Source organism: Vicugna pacos, chromosome 16, assembly GCF_048564905.1.
Source record: "Vicugna pacos chromosome 16, VicPac4, whole genome shotgun sequence".
In the NCBI taxonomy this organism is placed as follows: domain Eukaryota; kingdom Metazoa; phylum Chordata; class Mammalia; order Artiodactyla; family Camelidae; genus Vicugna; species Vicugna pacos.
Window position 1 is genome coordinate 54,378,160 of NC_133002.1, and position 6,459 is coordinate 54,384,618.

Here is a 6,459-nt window from a genome sequence, read left to right on the forward strand (position 1 = left end):
CGCGAGGTCCTGGGTTCCATCCCCAGTGCCTCCATCTAATAAATAAACCTAATTACATCCCCACCTCAGAAAAACAAACCAAAGAAACAATGAAGGTAATAAATATAGATTGGGGGGAGGGTATAGCTCAGTGGTAGAGTGTGTGCCTAGCATGCACGAGGTCCTGGGTTTAAACCTGGTTCAATCCCCAGGACCTCCCTCAAAAAAAAAAAAAATGTAAATAAACCTAATTACCTCCCTTCTGAAAAAGAAAAAAGTCAATGCAAGACTGCTGGAAAGCTATATAAGTCAATTGTTATATAAAAACAGATTTAAAAAAAGTGCTCCTCTGTGCACTTGACTAATACTTCACGTGCTACGAGTTTCATAGAATGATCTTTCCAAAAGGCCAAGAAATTCAGGCAGGATCAAACCAGAGGAGAAAGAGGGAGTTCCAAACGTTAATAGGCTTTAAGATTCAGGGTCCTCTGACACTGGACTACAAAAGTCAGTGGAGAAACCTGAAAATCCAAAGAAGAAAGGTAGGTGCTTTGGCAATTCAGCAGTGCTGCGGGTAATCAGATCTTCATCTGTCTAGAGGTGAGACAAATCCTTAAAACTTTGGAAGCTCAGAAAGGAGTTTTAAGTGGGAGCTAGTGGTAGAGTTGAATCCAGTGGAAGGCGATGAAGGATTAAGGATAATGAGGAATTGTGTGGAGTACCAGGGAGAGGGGTCAAAGCCACACAACTGCTATGTTCACAGGAATCATCTCTTCTCAGTATTTTCCTACGTTATAGAAAGATGGGCAAAGAGATACATACCGTCTAATCTCTTTAGCATCATCAGAACTGTTCCTCACAGTTTCCAGTGGACCAAACTGGATATAAAGGTTCTCAGATGGTTATTAGACACAATGCTTCTATAATCATCACAGTGTGGACTCTGGCCCAGTCTAGGGCATTAACTTACTTAAATTTCTGGATGGCTGCATTTTTAAAATTCTGAATCTGTGAAGCAAAGGCTTGGTGGAAACACTGTTCATCCTGTGATGGGGGAGTTAAGGCATAAATTAGATCTTTCTGGAAAGAACCGATTTGTGAAAATTACTCTTTTATGTTTTATGTTTACTTTGGATTATCTTTTAGGCTTTGGAGCATCTTGGCCCATCTTAGGACTAGTGCAATTCCCCTGGGAAGGGCTAGCGAAATTTTCATCTGTTTTTGCTTTAGGTGTTTTTTTACTAGTCTGCTCACCTCAGTTACTCCCCACTCATAATTCACATTGCGAGGTCTGTAATTACATAATATTTTGAGCGGTGCATTTAGCTATTCCCTAACAGTTACAGACGGGACTTCCATGAGTGATAAGGCTGTAGATCCAAGAATAAGGTGGTTTAGAGGGTACCGTTCTTTCTTTGTGACCCTGATGGATTAACAGTGCCCATCTATCTATAGGAAGGCCAAGAGGTCAGAGAACCCCTCATCCCTAAGTCAGGTACCTCTCAACCCCCAAGAGAAGAGGATTTTTTAACACCGTAAGTATTCAATAGCCTGAATGAGATTTCCGCATTTTTAGAATATCCCATTAACTTTGAAGGCCATGTCCAAGTAAGGCTTTGGAAAGTGACATGATCAATGAAAGTCTAGAGAAGGTTCTTTCTCCCACTGATTGCCCAGGTGAGCCTGAGGTAGTGCAAGAGCTCACAACTGAGGAAAGAGGGTGAGATTTAATTTTAAAGAGTTCTTAAGATGATGTCAGAAGGGGGGAAACCTGATGCAGAAATAACCACATAGAATTTTCTTTGCATGAAAAAAAAAAGTCAGCAACTGAGGCAAGTTAGAGACACTGTATTAAGAAGAAACATTGAAGAAAAAAAGGAAGAGTAAAGGAAATGTGGTAGTATGATTTGAGAAAGGATTTATGGACATTTGATGCTGAGATAAAGTTTGATTTTATTTATACTCTGTGTTTAGAAACCCGAGCCTTACTGACTCCTGTGGCCTTCTCCCTGGTTAGGGGGAAAAGAAATCATTTCAAAATACTCTATTTTAACCCCTAAGGTTAACACTATGATTAATAGGAGTTTTTTTAGTATAAAAAATAACAATATCAACAACAACTAACCTTTCCCAGGCTTATTTTGAATGAATTGATGCAGTTGGTGAAAGAAAAACACAAAAATAAAGTCATATATATATTTCCATTTGAAAATACCCTTATGACCTTGACTGTACCATATAAATCACATACAATCAGGTACACAGTATAGAACGAGCGAACCCCTTCCCTTTTCCATTCATCTCGGAGAACAATGAGCTAAGCAAAATTATTCTCTTTGGCCCCTTTTCCTTGTTTATTATTCGTTCCTAATTGAGTAATAGCCTTGCGGCTTAAAGTGAAAAGGGAGATTTTGAAAGTGGCTGTAAGAACCTGATTCTAGCGGAGCGATCTGGAAAAGAGGTATCGGCAAATTACGGCGATTTGCCAGTGCATAGGCTAAACTGAAGCTTAAAAACCCAGACTGGAGCTCGAGTTGCAGGTCTTTAAAATGTATTTACTAGCTGTGTCCCTTTAGCTCAGGCAGGTCGCCTCATAATTTTGGAGCCCAACATCCTCATCTCTAGGACGGACACAACCATAGGACTTACTTACCCTGCAGATGGAGTATGTGGGTTAAACGAAATGACACACTTGAAAAGCACAGTGAACAGTATGTTTTTCACAGCGTGACTGATCGGTATTGGAGGAGACAGGGCACGAAGGTTAAATCCTATTAAGCTTGAGGGAGGTAAACATGAATGGGCAATTAATTTAAAAAAAAAGTCAAAGAAATTGACACCACCACTGGGGGGGCTGTTCGAGGCAGGGACGCCAGGAAGGCATCTCTGGGGCAGTGATGTCTCAGCTGAGACTTGAACAAGAACTTAAGGAAGAGATAGTCACCCTTGGTGGGTAACCAACTAAAAGCAAGTTAAACTGGTCAAAGAGTATAATTAGTCTATCAGACCGATAAAACTAAAAAGGTAAATAATTAAGAGCAATGGTGGAGGGGTGGGATACAGGCCCTTCTAGTAGAAGTTTTCTAGAGAGCAGTTAACTTACTCTGTGAATATTCTTTGACCCATATTCACACCTTTAGAATAAATAGTGTCTGAAGGCACCGCAGAACAAATGCTCACACACATACATGCAATGTTATGATAAAATTTCCTTAGTATCAATGCTTTTATTTTTACTTTAAATGTTTAAAAGCTATTTATACATTGGGGAGGCTTATATTAAAAATGGAAAACGGCCTAAATGTTCATCCACCTCAGAGAACTGGCTACGTGAGCTGTGATGCCGCCTACCTGAAATGTAGCTGTGAAATGCAGTTACTCCGTACATCGTTCCTCGCAGGGAGAGAAGGTAGTCAATGATTAGTTTTACACACAGGACATAAAATCAGTGATTCGTGATTACTTTTCTGCTTGTTAGCCATTCTGATTGATTATCGGAGAGGGAGAGTGCAAGTCTGCCCATCTGACTTGGCTGTCACAGACCCGCGTTGCTGTCCCGAAGCTTGATTTTGGAAGTCTTTCTGTTCCAAGTTGTTGTCCGATCAGTCCATTTGATGTGCTTCTCTAGCAGACAGTGGGACGGTAGGCAGAGCACCTGGGTTTTCCCTCCCTACAAACAAGCCATGAGAGCCTGGAGAAAGTCATTTTGCCAAAGAATCCATATGCCAGAGCGTGTGGGCTCTGCTTTGAGGTTTATATCACACTGTGCATCTGGGTCTAAGCCCACGACCTTGTGTGAAGATTGACCCAATGCTTTTCCACTTCACTGTTCCGTTTACCAAATGTCTATGAGCACCTGCCGTTAGTCAGGCCCAGTGCTCAGGGCAGACGGCGTCACAAACATGCCTGTTGTCACATCTCCAACATAAGGTGGGTTACATCGATCAGAAATGAAGAATACAATGACAATAAATCAGGCATTGTCTGCAAGCCCTAAATAATAATGCTGGCCAAGGAATTCTGGGCACAAAAGGTAAGCCCACATTTAGAATATGTAGCAATCCCAGGGACTGGTAGTTCTCCCCAGGGGGTAATAATTGCAATCAACTTTTCCCAGTTCCATTTTCAATGATATCCAATGGGTAGCTTGAAGTTGGCCATGGCAGGAGCATTTACACCTGCACATTGTCGACGCTACAAAGGAGGTGTTTCAGCACCGCTATACCAGCACGCCAGTATATTTTCCCAGTGATTCTCTCAGAGAGGCTTCCCAGAAACCAAAGAGCCTGCTTCTGGACTGTTCATCTAGCTACACTAGTGTGATCCGGTCCCAGAATCCCATCCCAAGGGGCTACTTCACACAGGGCCACTTCTGTTTTGGTTTTGGTTTTGGTTTTCCAAGAAACAACCCTGAGACCAAGATTCTTTTGTTTGATGGGTAGTCCCCAAAACCACAGGTGGGAGAGTGAGAAACGGAAAAGGAAGGGAAGAAAGACAAGAAGCAGTGTATTATCAAACTTGTCACCGCCTGCTGGGAACATTTATGAACCATGCAAAACTTACCTGAAAGTTACCCCAGCTGGGGCGGGGAACCCGGGGCAGAGCAAACCAGTTCCCCATGCTTCTGTGACTGAACGCTGCCTTCGGGCACCTCCAGCGTGCCTTGGTCACTGGCAGGTGCTGCCTCCTGGTCCAGAAATAAATAAAACCTCAGACAGTGACTCCCAGATGTTTACAGTAAATGGCCTTTGATAAATAAAGGTAAATTCTGAAGGTACATGAAGGCACTGTTTCTATGACAGGAAGTTAACACTTGCGCTTTCCTTTACCTACTTGGCAAATAATTTCTTACTCAATTCCTATCAACTCTAGTGCATCAGCCAATACTCTCTCAAGGGAGAAAACCACAGTCGTACAAAATAAAGATCAGTGGCAAGAAAGGTTGCCCTATACAGAATCTCTACCCCAAGAATCACCTCTTTTTAAGAATAAAAAGTAGCCTGTGTCAAAGGACTGGAGAACAAGCGTTAACATCTAAAACTTCCCAGGAAAAGGGGCTGAATTTGGACGAGAAGACTTCCTTCCAAACACGTGACGAACAGAATAAGAATCAAGGTCTTGTGATGTTTGTTTGGATTTTAGAAGCAAAGAGCAGCACTGAATGGAAAAATCAGACGTTGGATGAAGTATCTTTAGAGTAAATGCTGATGGATGGACTGCCTAGATGATCAGATGTAGCCTTTTAATTTTCTTAATGAATAAAGTTAATACAAGAGGATTAAAATATTGCCAAATACAGATAGGCAAAAAGTTAAAAAGTTCCCCAAGTCGCATCACCAGTATATAGTTGTTTTTGACTTTTTTTTTAACATTTGAATATATATTTTCCAAAACATTCTTCTTTCTGTCCCCCTGCCCCCTTCCTCTCCCTCCTTCTCCCTCTCTAAAAATAGGAACATTTCTTTCATATTGTAAGTTTAAGTCTGCTCTACTTTTTCTTTTCACCCTTTCATCTAGGGGTTACCTGTATGTTGGATCTGTCTCGTCACCTCTCTGCCTCCACCCTGTTTTTGCAATAGTCATTTTCTCTCAGTTCGAGCAGAATCAGTTGAGCTTGTTCTCCACACGGTGCATTTCCATGTTCAGGAGGTTAGTTCTGCTCCTTCTTGCTTCCCATGGCATCATCTCTATCACTCCCATAATCCTCTCAGCTCCCTCCAGTTTCCTCCAGGCTCCGTAACTGCTCGTCCACCATGAAGCGTAACCTAGAGAAAGCACACGGCCACCAACGGCTTCAAGGAGGAGGGCCCCAGCTGCTTCCAGACATCTTGACGTAAAGATGTAAGTGGCCCATGGAGAGAGAAAGACTTTCAGGTGGAAAGACACAGGTAAAAGCCTCTGCTTGTGAATTAAGGTAGTTCTGATTTTATCTATAGTATTAGGTGTTCCAGAGAAGTGAAACAAGATGAGAAAGATGTGGGCCACGACGGCAAAGATGAAGTAGCATGTGCCTTTAATACAAAGTGTGGTGGAAAGTAAGAGCTCAGATCCAAACTTAAAATAGCCTCTACTGGTTGTCGGTGTGGAGGAACGAAGCGAAGAAAGACCCTCCTGACCCAAAGCTGGGTGATTCTACCTCCCCAGCTCCTCAGAACAACAAAACACAGGTATCCTGAGATACACAGTTCCATCTAGGACCATGTGAGGAATGGAATTGCGATAATCCTGGAGGGGTGGCCTTCAAGCCACAGGGTGCCAGATAACATGTATTTCTTACAGATCACAGTGTTTGTCTAATTTAAAAAAACAGAAAAATCAAGGCTTTAACAGATTTCTGAGACCTCAGCATCCTTTTACCAACCAGTAGGCTGGGTCATGCTGCTCGTCTCCGATGGTGCTGACTTCCTCACCAGGACCAAGAGGTGCATTTGCTACTTGAAGCTTAATTAAACGCCATTGTTTGTGCATATCTAATATCAC

At 42.2% G+C, this 6,459-nt stretch overlaps 1 long non-coding RNA gene across 1 annotated transcript; it reads right to left on the reverse strand.

Annotated features, from left to right (window-relative positions):
- Nucleotides 1-3,577: 3,577 nt before the first annotated feature.
- Nucleotides 3,578-5,593, reverse strand: LOC140686345 (uncharacterized). The gene is made up of 3 exons (XR_012060087.1): nucleotides 5,504-5,593; nucleotides 4,543-4,666; nucleotides 3,578-3,649 (listed from the first exon to the last, which is right to left on the reverse strand). It is a non-coding gene; the product is annotated as an uncharacterized lncRNA (long non-coding RNA).
- Nucleotides 5,594-6,459: the final 866 nt, after the last annotated feature.